The following is an 18,633-nucleotide window of genomic DNA, read 5'->3' as shown; positions in this document are numbered from 1 at the left end:
CAAAGATGAAGATTACTTATATCCAACCAAGAGGCACAACATGCTTGGAAATGTTACAGCTTTTCAAAAGTGAAGGGTTATGGCCATATATTATTGAAGCACACCCCAGTTAAGAGAGGGGATGTGTGAACTCTTCAAACCTTAGCCATATATCATTACATCTCCCACAGATCATACATTCAAACCATCCTGCAGATGATCTCCTAATCAGCAGTTCAATATCTGCCTGTTTACAATGGATTTATAACACAAGAAAATCCCAGGATATGGAGCACACTGTGATTCTGAGGTGCTGGAGGATGTGCATAATAGAATGATGCACCAGCAATCGTGCAGATTTCCATCACAAAGTTTTGAAAGTTACAGAGACTTATCTAGAAACTGTAAGTATCATTGAAATATATACAAAAAAAACCCACTCCATGTGTTCTACATTTGAGTAAAAAAAATTGGATTGGGAACTCACTACTTTTACAGTGCTTTTAAAAAATGATAAACAACAATTTTAAAGCAGCATTCAACAACTCTTGTTTTTCAGGCAAGTGGGATCTGTACTTGCTAATTCCCATCCTTTCCCACCAGACTGGACCTCCTGCTGCTTACTGTTTGCAATACAGCAGCTTCCCAGGAGAGCCCAGGTGTGTTTTCCTCCTGCTAAGAATAAGACAAGTAGAATCCTTGTGTATGCTTAGCCTGACTTAGTGGCATTCACCTCAGGTAGTAATTCCTAGGAAGATGGGCAGCCTTCAGCTCTAAGTGTAAGATTTGTGAATCCTCTAACATTCCTAATAACAAACCTAGAAAGTGTTTAGTTAACATGGAATGCTTTGATGCTTGCATGAGTCTTTTCAGACCTGTTCAAAGAACAGATCTTACAGTGGTGCAAGCAAGACTACAAGTAGAAGAATACTACCAAAACCAGCTGGGAAAAAATCTGCAGTGTGCCAAGTACATCTTAAAAATTTTCATTAATGCTTATACATACATATATAAGTATATATAGAAATAATATAGAAGACACACCCTATTTTCTTGTTGGGGTTTATTGGTGGTTTTTTTTCTCATCAAAAACTCACCAAGCTCCAGCACAGCACCAGTGTGGCAGGTCCACCTCCACAATTTCTTTACAGAAATGTTTATGTGTTTTCAGAATCAATATTTCTAAACCTTTCAGTTGTGACACACAGCAGATAGCTAATGACTGCTAGAACATGTTTAGATTGTTCTAATTTCATAAATGAATGTTATGTTTGCTTATGTGTTTCCCTCTACCTTTGGAATTTTGTCCTGCTTTAACTTAATAAAAGACATTCATAGCCAAGATTTACTTCTTTATGCATAAATGTGATGTCGGTGATGATCAAGGCCCCTTTTCCAACAATAATGGCCATATGTACATGGATATAAAGTCCATGTATCTCTGCTTTTAAAAATTAATGGGATAGACAAATCTCTGTTTCAGACAGTAATTTCAGAACTCTTTGGCAAAACAATTTTAGTACAGTTCCTTTACCAGGCAGAGCTATAAAATCAGTTGTGAGTTCTGCTAAGTTAGATGCCTATTTTTTCTCCAAAATACAATTTGGGAATTTAGAATTCATGAAAACTGAGAAAGAAGTAGCAGCAAATACATCTTTATCTCTGCAAACTAAAGGATGCTGTTGAACAGTTTAGAAAACTGAACCAGAGTAATTTCTCTTTTAGAGAACTGAGGATCCTTAACTGGTGTATCAATTACCAGAGAAGGCACCCTGCTTCTTGTTTGCTTGCAGTGAAACAAAGGATGTGAAATAAACATTGCACCCTGGAGACACTGTTACCTTTGGCTACATACAACCAGGAGAAGCCTAACCAGAAATAGCAGCTTATTGTCATTTGCCAGGACTGACACTTATCACTAAGAGTAGGTACAAGTATGTGACAAAGACCACCCTAAATTAACATTTATTTTAAAGATAAGGAGTACCTCATAGTTGTGGTGGTATTTCAAGAGTCATTGCCATATCTAGTGGTGCAACACAAAGAGATTAATTAAGTTTCCCTTGCTTCTAAAGCTGTTAATAAGCTAAAGAGAGGGAACATTTTTATTATAACTCCTAAAACACTGCTGTCACATTCTTATATTAATACTGCATTCGTACGTTAAATCACTGAGTTTTTCTATCCTTGGGCCCCTCTAGCAGATCTCATTAGTGGTTGTTTTTGTGGAGATTTTTGTTTTTAAGCCAAAAGAGAACCATAGTAACTGTGCATTTACCAAACCATTTCATTCATGAATGGGAAATGAGTCTCCAAATCTTTACTCACATGAGTAACCACATTGATATCCTTGGGCCTTCCATTATTAGCAGCTAGAACTGTGAGTGTAAATCTGCAGGATTTGGATGTGGCACTTCATTACTTCATAGGAGTGAAATCTGTAGCTGAAATCAATAGCTAAGCATGTGAGGCATATGAAAGATACACATTCCTTCATGGAGGTCTGATTGCAATGCATCTCTCAATTTTGGTTCAGCATCAACAAATAAGCATATCATTGTAAAGAGACACCCAGACTACAGGCAGGAATTACAAAGACATTTTAGATAGAAGTTCTAGCCTCAATAGAGGAGTTGGGAATAGTCCATCAGAAAGAACAGAATAATAGTGAAAAAGGTCAACACTTCTTGAAAAACGAACATAGTAAGTCAGAGACCAAGTTTTTGGTTCTCTGTCAATCAGTAGTGTAACTGTTGTCAATCACTCCCTCTTACCTTGTTTGTGATTTTTGAATGGGCACAAAAGAAACTTTTGTTGGTAATTATGGTCTTTACAATTCATCTGAGTCACAGGCAGGATTTTCAGAGCCTGCCAGTGGAATAGGCATGGTGTACCCCAAGCTGCGCTCACGTATGTCCGACCAATTCAAGCTAAAGTTTCCCACGATAATATGAAAGGAAATAAAAGATTCTGACCAACACAAGTCACTATTCTAGAAATAACAAAAGGAACAGGATAGCCAGGATCTTCTGGTTTAACATTCTTTTTTTTTTTTTTCTTTTAAGATGATAATATGATAACTTTTCTTTTGGAAGGGTGCAGTTAGACAGGATATGCACCTGTGCATCTGGATCTTCTGAAGGAGTATTTCTATTCTCTGCCTAATCACATGCTTCCCATTACACTGATATTCTGCTAAAATTTACTGCCAAGAATTAAGGCTTCTTCATTTATTTTTTTAATTCCTGAATTCCCCTAGGATTTTTTCTTTCCTCAAATATTTTTACCTTCCACAGATAGATTTTTGTTTTGTTTTCTTTGGCTATCAATTTATCTTGGCCCTGCTGAAAACATGAAAAGATTTGTGAAGAAAGGTTCTCACATAAAACCCAGTTTTGGAGTTGATTCAGCAAAGTAATAGATCTGATAACATCAAAGCAAGAACATCTGAAACTAAGAATTAGGCAGAGCAGATTTTTCAACAAATTGCAGCCTCTATAAATTTACCCATTTCCAAACAGCCAAGTCTGTTTATTTGCTTATTTTCCTAGCTTTGCCGAAAGAAAGGCTCAAACAACTTCGGGAAAATACCAGCAAAGTTGCTGAGCGGAAACCAGCCCCTGTGCTGTAAACAGTGCCTCTCCCCAAAGTGCAGCTGCACAAAGCAGAGACAATGCAGGGACCCTCAGCATCATTAACCAACTTCCCTTCCTCACCAAACAGCAGCTTCGATAAAGCAATCACAATAGCATCATGGAACAGTAGAACAAGGGAAAAAAAATAACCTTACCAGCTTCTCCTACAGTACACAGCTGAAAGGAAAACAAAACCCCCAGCTGCCGTTTCGCATGCAATTGGTCTCTGAGAATGAACTGACTGAAAGAACTATGAAAGGCTAAAGTCTTTCGGCCCCTCTGTTCAGCCTCTCTTCAGCTCCCACTCTCCGAGCTTCCTCACAAAGCCATTCTCCTACTCCCTAATCCTCGCCGAGGGAAAAGCAGCGCGCACCAAATGACTTCAGCAGGAGCGATGCTCGGGGGGTGGGGAAGGAGAGATGCTGCTGGCACCGCTCAGCCCCAGCCGCGCAGCATCCCCGGGGAGGGCAGAACCAGCGTGCCAGGCACGGGCAGACAGCCCTGCACACTCTGCAACGCGGGACACGGCACGGAAAAGTGCCCGTCCCCGGCCATCGCCCTGCCAGCCACTCACTGCTGAAATGAGAACACCCCTGGGTGCCCCCCCATGCATCTCACTTAGCCTGCACTGAAGTAATTGGGCTTTTTTCTCCTTTTAAAATTACCACGTGGCTTCCGAAAGCTCTTGGTGGGCCTTAGATGTTCTTTTCACAAAAAACGTGCAAATAAATCTTAAATATTTCAAACAGAAAAAAAAAAAAAAAAAGAAAAACAAACAAACAAAAGAACCCACCACAACAAAGATGTTCCCCCAGAAAATCAATACCAAAATTATAAGAAAAGAGACCCCAACAGACACAAAATCAATAACATTATGAGGAACCATATTAAAAAACCACTGGTGCCTCGCTGAAATGCTTCTGATAGCTAAAATCAGAACAAGTAATTGGCTTTTTTACAATGAGAAAAGGATTCTATCTTCATTTCCAGTTCATGTAAAAAGAGACAACATATTTTAGTACAAATTATCTTGAAAACATGAGATATTGAGATAACATCGCCTGCCTAGCCTCTGCTTTTCAAGAAATCATTAAATCTTTGTTAAAGAAACACTGTTGTCATAATAGTTTAAACACAAGTTTTACTTGTCCACAAGATGCAAAGAACTCAGAAACAGGCAGCTGCCACAAAGTAAATCAAAGACCTAGAAAAGCAGATGGCATAATTTCACATCTTAAATGTTGGCTGTGAGCCTTCCAGTAATAATTTATAAGGAGACTTCCTCCTGCCTGTTCCTCTGCTTGGCAGCACGCTGTTTGAGCCTTTCAAACAAAATAAAGAGACTTCAAGCCACCAGCTTCACACACACTAACACTTACCAATGCTATTTCAACCTGACACAAGCTGACTTTGTTCCTCTGTGACCCTGGGAGAGAAAACCAAGGTGACAGTTTGATGGATGGGATCTCTTTTCACAATGTGGGTTGTGACTTCACAGCCCTGTCTCCCCATTATTGCTCAGCTGAAGGAGGGGACAGGAGCAGAGGACAATCTTCCACCACACAGAGCCATTTTAACAGTGAACCAAACATGCAATAAATGCTTGGAACACATTTTCCTAACTCAAAAATGTGAATTTAATCCCTTTCCACTTTTCTTGGTGTTTGGTTCTAAGGGCAGAAGGAAAAGGCTCCAAGAGGAGAAATTAGCACAAATTGTTTATTTCAGACATATTTTAGTTTAAGAAAATAGCAACATCACCAGGGAGGGAAGGAGGGAAGGAGGGAAGGAGGGAAGGAGGGAAGGAAGGAAGGAAGGAAGGAAGGAAGGAAGGAAGGAAGGAAGGAAGGAAGGAAGGAAGGAAGGAAGGAAGGAAGGAAGGAAGGAAGGAAGGAAGGAAGGAAGGAAGGAAGGAAGGAAGGAAGGAAGGAAGGAAGGAAGGAAGGAAGGAAGGAAGGAAGGAAGGAAGGAAGGAAGGAAGGAAGGAAGGAAGGAAGGAAGGAAGGAAGGAAGGAAGGAAGGAAGGAAGGAATTTGGTTTTTTGTCATTTCTGACCAAAGAACACTTTGACTGTGACTTTTGTGAATTATCTCTTAACTATGCTAATTCAGTTATTGAACCATGAATCTTGAACAATTCTGTACTGGACAAAGGTCTCTCTGCAGTAATCTAAGGCAAACAATTGCAATGTGATGTCTTTTATTTATTACCTAAAAGACATCATAAAGTATCAGAGGATTCATATATCTTAAAATTGGTGTCTGCAAATTCAGTATTTGAATGCAGATTCTCTGTTAAAATTATTTCGGAAATCTTTTTACAAGATTAACATAAAAATCCTCCCAGATTTCACAGAACTTGTCATGAAGAAATTGCCTTTCCATGAAAAGAGTTGAAAAAGGAAGATGGTGAATGAACTCTGAAATGTAAGGCTCCACCTCCACAGGCTTGAGCTCATTAACAGATATCCTAATATCTGATTTCCTTAGAGAGGAGCAGAGGCTGTTAATATATCCTTGTTTGTGATTGTTCATCTGATCAGATGGGCTCACCAGGAACACTGGAGGGTGCCAGATCTCTGATTTCACAGGTGAATACTGAGGCCAAATGACCTGCCTCAAGGAAGTCTCGGGCAGAAAGCCAAACCTCTGCTGGTCCAGAGCAGACCACCCCAGCTCCAGTGATCTTCATGCTCCAGAGGATGATTTCTGAAACCAGGGCCTGGTCTACTCATGTTTGAGATAAAGCTTCATATGGTTTGTGTTTGTTATCACACAAATGATGTTACTACTGTTTCTAGTTTGGGATTTGATATTCACAATTCTGCCAAAAAATATGGGCTCCTGTTCATTCTTCCAAAAAAATTGTACTGTCTTTTCAAAAAGATGCACTTTGTTTCAGATAACAGTATTTAAGTGTTCCCATATTTACAAATATTTTTAGCTGAATAGAATTAGAATATCTGTGAAGTAGTACCCAACTTATGATACTGAAAGATAACCAAACAAAAGACAGAAATTGACTGATATTCTAAGAAAAGCAAAATCTGACAGATTTATACAAAGGAATATCAGCAATTATTGAGTTTCATCAATTGAATATCAGCAATATTGAATTTCATCAATTCAAGTCCAATTTTAGTTTGTTTGGTTTTTTGGGGTTTTTTGTTTGTTTGCTTTGTGGGGGTTTTTTGTTTGTTTTTTGTTTGTTTGTTTGTTTTGTGGGTTTTTTTGCTTTGTTTTGGTCGGTTGCTTGGTTTGTTTGTTTGGTTTTCCTAAGAACCACCTTAGAATCACACTCTTGGTTTAGGTGACCCCATTGTGGGACTCATGGGGGACTCTAGCATGGTGAAAGTAATGTGGTATGATTTTCACACCTTGAAAAGAAGTTTTAAAAGATGCACTTGTGAACCATTTATATCCCAATTATAGCTTCCTAACTGCCACCATTGCTTCTTTGCTTCTCCCTAACAATCTGAGAGCATTCCCATTGTAAAGAAGGAAGTATCTTAAACATTTCAGAAACAATAAGGCCTCTTCACAGACCACTTGATATAAACACATTACCTCTAAATAAAAAGTTTTCTACCATGCAGCAGGTGGTTCACTATGCTATGCACAAATGAGATGAGCTCTACTGATCAAAAGGAAGAATGAAGCATGAAAAATGCAGCCACCTTTGTACTTGGAAGCTTGCACAGAGGAACAGAAAATTCACAATAGTACAAAAGCTACAGGCACTAAAATTTTGGAAGAGCTAGTTTTTCTCATTCTTGTAGCAGAATGAAACTTTCAGACTCATGATAAATACCTGAAGGCAGTCTGAGCTTTAAGAAATAGCAGCAGGTTTGCACACTCTGCTCTGTAAGGTTTTCTCTGCTTGCTCACAACTATATCCTCTTGTCTGTATAATCTGTCCAAAGCACTTTTTCTTTTGCACAACATTTACTCCTTTCCACATTTCTAGGATTAACAAAAAGCATAAGGCACTTGGATAAGGCTTTCATTTGGATAACAGCCATACATGTTTAACAGCAATCATAAAAGCAGATTGAAGAATCTTTTCTACAAGCAGAGTGGTGCAGGCAATTGCACTGGAAAAGATTCCAGCAAAACAAAAGATTCCTGATTCTTTGAAACTCGCTGGTGAGTGCACTCTGATTAGTGCAATCTACTGCAGCTCTTTGATTTATTTTTTTTTTTACCCTAAACTCCCAGTAATTCTTAAAGGCAGTGTAGAAAATGGAATCATAAAAAGAGTTGACTTGGAAGGGACCTTAAAGATCAGTTGGATCAAGTGGAGATGGCATATCTTTATAAACAGAAGGAAATGCACATTTTAAAGATACACCATGTGACTTTAAAGCATTTCATTGAGAAACATGAGTTCCATAGTCAGTAGATGCTCTAAGAGTAACTTGTTAGTGGGATCCTTACCACAGTCAATTAATTTTAAAAGTTTACTATTCAATGGTAAGGTTGTTTAATAATCTATGCTCATATAACATATGTATGTCAAATTTCAGGGATATTCTTTATCTATTTGACCAGTTTTCTTCTGAGAAAGCAGTGGGGTGGCAACTCTGCAAACTGGAAGAGGAATGACCCAGCAAGAAGGAAGGAAGGATTAGCAATGAGAAGAGAGCACAGTAAAAAAATATAGCTGTGTAAAGAGGGAGAGAAATTAAAAACTCTGAAGATTAGAGTCACTTGAGCAAGAATGTCACTGAAGCCAATGTTTCACTTTGTCAAGGGTTATCTAATAGCATTTCCCTGGGTTTGATCTCCCTAGGTTCAGCCTAAACCCACTCTCTGCTTTTGTTTCAGAGCTGGATGAAAGCAGGGATTCAGCAGTGCAGCTGGGTTTACATTAAGAGTGTGTGCCTGAAGCTGGGAATGTCTAGCTTGGAACTTCAAAGTGCATCAGCCAACACTGGTGCATCAGCCTGCAAACTTCAGTAAATAAGTCAGTCTTCCTAAAGTTAGATAGAAGAGCAAGATTAAAACAGCAAAGTAAGAGAACAGCATGGAGCCTGCACAACACTGAATCTTCATTCCTCCTTCAGCAATAAGATACAGGGAGCAAAAAAAGAGGTTCTCTGTAAATTTGGCAAGAAAACACATTCTGAGTGCCTTTTCAGGGGCTTTGGCAGATATGGCATGCTGGTCAAAGAGAAGCCAACACTGTAATTTGGGACAGTGGGGTACACTTCTTGTGCAGCCAGGAAAAATCCCCATAATCCAACCCACCTTCCACAGCTTCTGCACCAGCCTGGGGATGTGTGGGCAGCATAGGTCAGGAGACAGCCACAACATGGACATTCCCCAGTGTTTTTTAAAGATGAAATATTGTCATCGCAACCGTGCTACAGACAGACTGACATGAGCAGGCACACAGGCACAGGCACTGAGAAGACTGGAAGGCCTTTAAAGCTCAACCATCAAGACTTTTGTAACCCCTTTAGCATATAAAGACAAACATCTGCTAAAAAATTCTTAGGCTTGGAGCCTCAGACTGTTAAGTCTTTTGGAGGAGACACATGTATTTTCCCTGTAGTTCAGAGGTTTGCAGCACAGCTGGAATTCCAACTTTTGAATATTACTGCAGTGAAAACATATATACAATGATTTAAATAGTGATATTCTGGTCCATTTTTCCAAAACAAAGAGAAATTAATAGAGCTAATTGGATATATTTGGGAAGTGGGGGGAGAAGAAAGGAGCAAAGAGGGGTACAGACATATGGTATAAATAGCTTATGGGAAAGTGCCCCGCAAACTGCTGCAAACACAAGCATCATCAATGCCTTACAGTTAATCAGACTCCATACAAGAAATCTACTTATACAAACAAGAATTTGTAGTACTGAGCTGGAACATAAGCACTGTTGCAGATTTACTCCCTCATTAAAGATTCCTCCCAGGAATTGTCATCATATTCATATTACAAGGAAAAATAACATATGACTTTATCTGGACATTATCCAATAATGTATGCAAGAAAAGTAGAATATTAGGTGTGAGAAATGCCTGAGTTAATACCATGCACTGCTCTTGCTGTGAGAAAATACGAGATTTTTTTTCTCACAAAATAGTGTAAAATAAACCTGTTACAATCCAGGAAAAATTTCAGAGTATATATTAAATGGCAGAGGATTCAGAAAGCAATAATATGGCCTATAACTAAAATAAGAATGGGAGAAACTTGGAAAGGCAGCTTTGTAAGGCTGGAGCACCCTCTTTGCTGTTTGGGTACACTGGGAGCTCTCATCCCAGCTACCACAAGTGTTTCTGTAACAATCTCCATCCCTCTTTCAGAGGCCACTTCACCCTCAGTGCCCCAGCTCAGACCTATATGATGAGGAAGAGGATGGCATACCTGATGGTCAAACATAAGGGAAACCCCTGACCATTCCTCAAGCTGAATCACCAAGCAAAAGTAACCACAGCAAATTATTTTTGACCACATATAAACTTCAAGGGCACCTTCCTTTATATCTCACATATAGATTTATGCAATCAAATTGCCTAAAATTTAACATAATTTGGGTTTTAAGCTCTTATAACATTTTATGTCATTCTTTTGCTCAGGCTTCTCTAACCATTCTGTTTTTCCTCCCTAATGATCTATTTCCCTTCTGCATTTATTTTGTGGTCTTTAATTTGACTAATTCTCTTTCTCTTATAGCAGCTTACTGGTGCAATTCAACATAATCAAAGTAGTCAGAAATTTTATTATACTCAGCCATGTGTTTGCTTCCACCTAAAGGAACTCCACTAAAGAATAAGTTTTATTATGAACGGCATAAACTTTGCGCTAAGGTCAAACCTAACTTGAATTAATGGAAAACAACCAAAAAACTGACTGTCCAAAGTTTATTGTCTGTAGTGAAGAGAAATACGCCATGAAAAAGGGCAGAGTATAACTTCTGCAGGATTTGGTAAACAACATTTTCTCTTGTACCAGCTGGATGATGCAGTGAGCTGGCAGATACTTATGTACCCCAGCTATTTTCAGAAAAACTGAATCCTTTTCTGCGCAGGTATGATCTTGCACTTCTAAATTCCCCTGGGAGCGGGTTTGATCGTTTCTGCACGGCTCTTTGTGCAACCAGCAGGGCTGGCTCCCGTGTAAAGGGACCTCCCTGTGAAGTGCAGGGATCAGCCACCCGGGAATGAAGGAAGCGCTCGCATCTCCATCCAGGTGCCAGTGCCAGGAAGGTCCCTGCCAGGGCCAGCCCTGCTGCTCCCTCCAGCGCCGACTTGGGAAGAGGAGCGGCTCCCTCCTATGGCTAAACCGCGCACAGCTGGGAGCGCCACCCTGAGCACGATGCTTCAGACAGAAAGTCGAGAAAGAAAGAAAAAAACTTAAAAAAAATATCTCACTACTACATAGACGAGGCACATAGAAACTGAAATCCAGAAATCCGTATTTTGCAGGCAAACAAAACAATGTTATAATAATGTAATAATAATGGCACGAATCTGAGTTTTCTAGCTAAACACCTCACACTTCCCTACAGAAATTATTTTTAAAAAACATTTTTTTATGCTTTTGTAATATTTGAATAGCTAAAATAACATGGCAATCAGAGAATGGACATCTTTCTGGAAGAAATATGAGCTAGAGAATAATAATTAAGATACACTGTACAATACAAACATGTCTAACATTTTCTCAAACCCTTTAGGCATGTATGAAGCACACCACCAGAAACAAATAATGTATGAGATTGGATCCCTACTTACGATCTGTTCTTAGCTTTTACTTTTTTTTTTCTTACACTGGAAAGCCAAGGTTCTGATACTACAAACTTGGACTTACTGAACTGAATGGTTCAGAAACAGAGGTTGACTTATCTAAAGAAATAGCAACTGTATCCAGAGTCCATTAATGCCACTTGCCTATAGAACATAAGCATGCCAAGAAGAGGGAAAACAATGTTTAAGACAATATTCAGTTATTCATTTTTTACTTGAAACAGGCTGTGGTTTTTAAATTTCCTTTATTATAATTACAGCAAGTAAACTCTTTCACCAACTCCCTCTGGGCAGCTCAGCTTACCTTCAAGCCTACCAGACCTAAAATGTACTGTCACAAGTTCTTGGTTTCCATTGTTTTTATGGCAATAGTATTTATCATGTAAAAGAAAAACAAAAATCATGGATAGCATGCTTGGAGAAATAATTCCTCTAAATTAATAAAGCATTGTTTTACACCTGAAAAAAAGGCACAGTGGTTAAAAATATTTTCCTTTAATTTGTTTCCCATTTTACGAGGATCTAATCTTGGTTTTTCATTTGTTCCATTTCAGTCTCAATACATGTCAGTGCAAAAGAGTATGTGACCAAGTACAATAAACAACCTCTTGACTGCTAATATTTTATTGTGGTATCCTCAGTACCTGCACGAGCACACTTTTCATTTATGGACTACAGTAAATGTTTATAAAACTACCAAGAGAATTTATTAATGTGAACAAAAATTCTAGCAGATAGATCATCCTTTGCAGCAATTAACCTCTACAATAAAATGCAGTCTGACATATACGCAGTTCTCTGAGGCACCTTAGATTAATGAAAAGGGGATATAAAATGAACCCTGATCCTGTGGTAAGAAATCCCTTTTGTCCTACATACCAGCTTTCTTGTAGAGTTTAAACTATTACAGCTTTTATGAAAAATAAAAAGGACAGCTTTAATTGTCAAAAAAACAATAAATTCTTCTGCAAGAAAACTTAATATTCTCTCAGGTCTCTGCATGGGAGTGGAAATTGAAGATGATCTGGGAAAAGCTGAGATGCTCTACGACACAGTAACTCCAAGAAGTAATTTGCTGGATAGAAACCTTAATATCTGGAATGTACCAAATTTCAAGGTCTTTCAGTTTGTCTTTCCCTGTTTCTCTTATTCAAAGATGTGGAGAACAAATTAATCTAATCCTCAGACTGTAAATCTCCTCTGAGTGAAATTCAGTTTGAGCTGGTAAGTATCATGGACACTAGAACAGGAAGAAGTAACAACACTGCAAGAACTGTACCCTGGGAATGTCCCATTTTTCTGTAATGCAGCTATTTGATTTGTTTTCCATGTGATGAAGTAAAGGGAACACTATTGAAAGTGCTTGAAGCAGCTTTTATATAAAATATGCAAAATGTGTTGGTTTTCAGTTGTGTGTCATTTCAACCCACACAGTAACCTCGTGCTGGCACCAACTCAACAACAAGATGTGGCATCTCATTCATACAAATAATTCTGAATTAAACAAGAGTACTGGAAGGAATCTGGATCAATCACACATGAAACTTCCCAATTCCATGAATAACCTTTACTAAATAGCTCAGACACCCCTGGTTTTGTTTTTCTTTCTTCAGATGATGATGATACTATTTTATTCCCCTGCGTATATGGACTTACTACATGTACATATGCATACATATGTAAGTGCAACTATATCACAGAACTTACACTAGAAATCACTATAGAAAAACAACCCTTTATATTTTTCTAATTGCCAGGGAAGCTTGACACCATTCTTCTATTTTTGTATCCTCAAGATTTCACAGAGCTTTTAGAACAAGTGAAGTCTTGAATATGCACCTGATTTGAATAAGAATGGGGGTGAATATCCTCTTTGGCAGTAGCAGTGCCTCCAAAGACAAACGTTTGCTCCTATTACTGATGTTCCTGCCGAAAGCCAAGCTCTGAGCCTGCACTCAGGCTGGAGTCTGCTGAGCCCATCCCAGCTGGGACCCAGGGAGGAGGTCAGTGCCGTGGCCCAGAGCAGAGGGCAGGGGAGCTGCAGGGTGACCCCAGGCCCCAGACATTGTGCTCAGGGGCTGGAAGGCAGCTCCTCTCATGCTGGATCACCCGCCCGACGTGTCTGACAGACAGAGGTCACCTTCCATCGTGGGCATTCATTCACACAGGCAAATCTCCTCCTCTGAATGTTTCTATCATTTGAACAGCAACTGTGACAACAGGAATGGTTCACTGCAGACATCTGGGGTACTGATGAACTCTTTCAAAGAGCATTGGGAAAATAGACATAATTGTGGGTGCCTTGCCATTAACAGAAAACTAAATCACACAACATGTGATGGTCCTTACAAATAAAAGCAGTGTGCAGCAGTAGAAAGGATATTGTGGAGAGAGAGAGACTAGGTGTTAATGCACATTTTGAAGTTTGCACTTCATCTCTATTGCTATTGTGTGCTTCCACTGTGACCTTGGATAATCCTGATCTCCCTGTTCTTTCCTTACCTGTCCTTATAGTGGAGTTTTTGTTCTCTCAAAAGAGAAGCATTGTTAAGAAAAAGCCATTAAGCTTTAAGAGATATCCAGCTATGCTGTGGAGGAGTTTTATAAGCTTTTGAGTCTGTAAATAAAAGATATATATAAGAGAAGATTACCCTACAAAGTCTATATCTTCCAGATATCCCTTGATTTTTAGTTGTACTTGTTCTATTTGAACTATTTAAAGAAAGCAATCATGAAACTACCAGCTCTATTATTGGTATCTTAAGAAATAAATTGGTGGGTAGAGCTGCTTCCACTCTTTAGAATTATTTAGCATTTTTATTTTCCCACCAGGGAGGTTAACTGTAACCTTCAGAAATTATTTATACACCAGTAGTCAGGAAAGTATCAAAAAAAAGCTGTTCATTGCTGTTTTCCTTTGATTGCTGATCTTTTCATAGAATGAATAGAAATAACCATAAATTAGAAGAGAGATTTATAGGATGTAGTATCTAGCACAGTATGAAGTATCCAATCATTTGCCTACACAGAATTCCACTTCTAAACAATTCACTTACAATTAATAATATACTGAAATTGTATTCAACAAATCATCCTGTCTTCAGAGAGAAAGGTGAAGTGTTGAACACTCAGGAGCTGCACTGACAGAGTAATCCAGCATTGCCCAGTTCTCAGCAGTATCCCAGAGCCAGATGTGCCAGCACTTTCTCCCTATTCACTGGCCCAGTACTGGCAGCTTCTTGATGCATCTCACACCATTTGTAGTACTAGAAAGAAAAATCTGGGAGTGAACAGACAGTCTGAAGACATCCCCAGGAGCCAGTCATCATCTAGAGAAAAAGCTGCTGGAAGCCTTATTGTTGCATTCAGTGAGGACAGCACATACTCTGTGCCAAAGCAGGCACACACTGCCTTTACCAACGCTGCTCCTGCACACACAGACATCCTGAAGCAGCAGCAGAGAGGGTGGTGAAGCCGTTCTAGTGTTTTATCAGTTGCTGATCCGCACTGTGAAAACCTGCAGGGTTCATAGTTACCTGGTGTTTGAGTTACAGTGCTATTTCTGATCCACATAACAATTGGCTCTAGGCCTTCTTAGCCTTCAACCCTTTAAGAGACTTAAACATCCTACTTGTCTTAAACACCATTAGGATCACTGAAGGATTTGCCCTCTATGGCAAACTATAAAAAAAGCTGTGACCACCAAAGCCACTCCCCATCCCAAATATGCCGCCAGGATTTCTGGAATTTGGACTTTGAGTTAAGCCACCTGACAGGACCTTGAGATAAGATAAACATTTTCTATTGTCCAATTATCTCAGGTCTAAGGAGAAGTAAACAAGGCTGGGGGATGCCATAGCCCACAGGCTCATTTGCTGGGCCAGGTTTTCACACTCCTTCCCTGCCAGTCAAGGGGGAGGAGGAGTTTTTGAGTGAGTGATGGTGAAAGCTCTGGTCCACATAAGACAGAAGAAATGACACCCACTACCAGAGGCTGCAGGCTGGGCTAAGTAAGCAGACCCTGAGGAGATGGGATGGTGTTTTATATCATGTGAATTTTCTTCCCTGACACAAACTGGCCCAGTTGTAAAACTTCCCCACCCCAGGAAGGTCACATTCACACAGCACCTTGATGTGAGAGGCAGCTGCCATGTCTTAGAAAGGATCATCAACCATCAAAGACCCTCAAAGTGCCCCCAGACTCATTCCTGAAGCCTTCCACCAGAGAACTGGTCCACAAATGGGCAGATCCAGTCTTGCAAAAGGCAGCGTAAATCTTCCCTGGCCCCTGCAGGGGTGGTGCTTGGGTGTACCCACATATTAACCCACTGGATTCCATGTGTTGGGGGACCCCCATGACCAAGAAGATCAGAAGGAGAGGATCCATGGGATGCCACTGGATCCACAGAGATGGTGACTATCTTTCTACACTAATGTGTCATTCTCTATTCTTGCCCTCACTCTCTCTTTTTCCTATTTTTCTATTGCTCTACTTCATATTCACTGTTAAATAAAATCCATATTAATGACTTCAGCATAGGATCTCCTTTGCATGTTAATTTGCACAGAGGCATCTCTCACTAATCAGAGTAATCACATAATGAAAAATCCCCAACATATACACAACTTAAGTGAAAAAAAATAGCCTCCACTTTCCCTTTCTTCTCATTTCCCACTATCCCTTACGAGCCAACACCTCCATGGGCATGGAATGTGTGTTAGGTCAGAATTTCCAATGAACCTTTTCCAACAATCCTTTTGTACAACCTTTTGAAGTTGTACACTGCAGTATGAGTTTAGATTAAAAAAAAAACAAGACTCCAAGTTCCTAGATCTTCAGTTTTAGTCTGTGAAAGAGCCATCTACTAAGGTTTTACAATGTCTAGAATAATGTACTTTTCAAGTACAATATAATCTACAAATAATATTATATAACGGAGTACAATATTATGAATAATAAGATGAAGTACTAAAGTTAGAGCCAAAATTGACATTTAGGTGAGTAATGTAACAAGAGGTTTATGGGTTTACATCCTCCTCTTTTACAAGAAAGCCATCTGTGAACAGGCATATACCAATTCTTCCCATTAGATTTGTGTCACTGACAGTGACTACAAAGAAAAAAGAGGCAGGAAATGCAATTCATGCTCTCAGCAGATATATCTAATGATGCTGTATGAAGCATGGATGATCTGTGGTGGTGAGAGGGATATTAGTGTGCAATTTATATTAGGGATATTAGTCTGCTTTTCCTAAAGCATTGGCTGTTGCTCAAGTGGAAAAAAAATTACATTTTTCAACAAAGGCAGATCATCTATGTGCAAACAGTGGCTCTGGTACACAGAAATAATCAGGAATTTGGGATATTAAATAGTCTTCATCAGGATATTATTGTTTCAAAAGACTTATTCAAAAAGATAAACACTTCATGAAGATATCTAGCTTGCAGTTTGGAATCTGAATCTCCACATCTGAAGTGACTGTCATAAGGACAAGCTATTTTAAGGGTTTTTACCCCTTCTGGAGAACAGCCTAAAAATACTCTTCTGTTATTTTTTCTCTTTTCTTTTTTTTTTCTGAATCTCGGAAGGGATGACAAAATTCCCTTTAATGGGATGAGAAAATTGTTTCCTGCCCAGCTGTCATGGTGAGTGGCTGGCAAATGATAGCAACACACAGAATGCAAACAGCTGGATTCAATCACTGCACTCTGTATGTCCGTGAAATGGGATTGTGGATGCACCAGGTACTCTAAGAACCAGTAAAGAGAGTTCTTGCTGACTCCAGGACAGGCATCTGGCACTAGCAGAGTTCTGAGACTGTCAGGGAACATGGCACATCACACACCGACTGATGAATCAATTAATCACACTGTAATTAACAGAGATATGCAATGACTGTGCTTTGCTGTCTTTAGAGGTATTCAGATACCAGAAGGCACAGCAAATTCCTGAAATGTCTCACTGAGATGTTGGTACTTGAAACCAAAGCCACTGCCTCACCTTTCTAAAAATACAAGTATGTGTTTCTACAGTAAAGCTATTTTTAGGAGGAACATTGCCTAACACGTGTCACTCACAGCACCATTTGGTGGAAAAATCACTCCATGTAAAAGATGACATCTTCTAGAGAAAGATGTACAGATTCAAACTCAAAAGAAATGCGTTCTTACCCTCCCATCCTCTTGACTTCTAAGATTCATTATTTTTAGCACAATGTATATCTTTCCCACCACATGATTTAATGATTAGAGTAAGAGTTTTCACATCACTGTATAACAGAATGACATTTTCAAAGTGATGTTTTATTATTTTTTTCACTGATGGTGTTATCAGATGAAAGATCAAGAAGTGGATGAAGCTTAAAAAAATAAACATATTACAAATCTTTGCAATTGTCAGCTTTGCTAAGACACATACACATAAACTGAAATTTTATAGACATGGGAAAAGTTGTGTCAGCTGAAGGGGTTTTGTAAGCTTACTTAAATAACATTTTATATCATCAGTCAGGTTCCAACAAAAATATATAATTTAAAATTTTAAAAAGAGAACTCAAGGAAGCCCTTTTTCATCTAGGTTGGTAGCTTATGGCTAAGCAAGAGGTTAGTCTAGATTGGCTTTTAGACTTCCCTCCAACCTGAGTTTTGCTATGATCTTATCAACTGGCTTTTTTACGTTTAAAGCCTTTGAAAAGAATAAACAAGTAATTTGACTCCTAGAATTATTTTTAATTAAAAACAAAAAACCAAAAAGGAAGATAAAAAGGCAGAGTAATTTCAACAGCACCAGCGTGGAGCACAACCATAGAAGAGCCCGCAGTGCTGCACCTCCCAGGTAAGTGCACAGCTCACCCCAGCAGCAGGAGCTGGGGGTGCCTGTGCTGAGATCCACAGGGATTGTTACCAGGGCCTCTCACAGTCACCCCCTCTGCCACAGCTCATGACTACCCACTGACCCCGAGGTTTTAAACAAATGTTATAATCGGAGCAGGGGTGGAAACCCATTTGTTGACCTGGTAATGTGCTATCAGGATACGTTACTGCAGGTTTGGATGAGCCAAATTGACTTTTAGATTCCTAATGTAGGCAGGATTTTATAAGAATGGACTAGACACATTTGTTTCCACTTAAAGGTGGAGAATTAATGCCTAAGAACAGCAGTTAATAAAAAAAAATATTCTGCTGAATGAAAAAGGCCTCATAATTAGGAAATAATTTCCTGTTTGAATAAAGCAAATCTATATAATGGCATATAATGA

At 39.2% G+C, this 18,633-nt stretch overlaps 1 protein-coding gene across 2 annotated transcripts in view; it reads right to left on the bottom strand.

The window, feature by feature from the left end:
- Nucleotides 1-18,633, bottom strand: part of MID1 (midline 1) — a 240,041-nt gene that overhangs the window by 168,430 nt on the left and 52,978 nt on the right. Inside the window, exon 1 of one of the 2 annotated variants that reach the window (XM_063147802.1) lies at nucleotides 3,770-3,899. The exons of the other annotated variant lie outside the window; for it this stretch is intronic. The gene's annotated coding sequence lies outside the window, so the exon portion shown is untranslated. Of the gene's footprint in view, nucleotides 1-3,769; nucleotides 3,900-18,633 lie in introns of those variants that run through there. 2 annotated transcript variants of the gene reach the window in all.

This window comes from Melospiza melodia, chromosome 2 (genome assembly GCF_035770615.1).
Source record: "Melospiza melodia melodia isolate bMelMel2 chromosome 2, bMelMel2.pri, whole genome shotgun sequence".
Classification (NCBI taxonomy): domain Eukaryota; kingdom Metazoa; phylum Chordata; class Aves; order Passeriformes; family Passerellidae; genus Melospiza; species Melospiza melodia.
The sequence above is the reverse complement of the archived record's forward strand: the minus strand, read 5'-3'. Positions and strand labels throughout refer to the sequence as shown.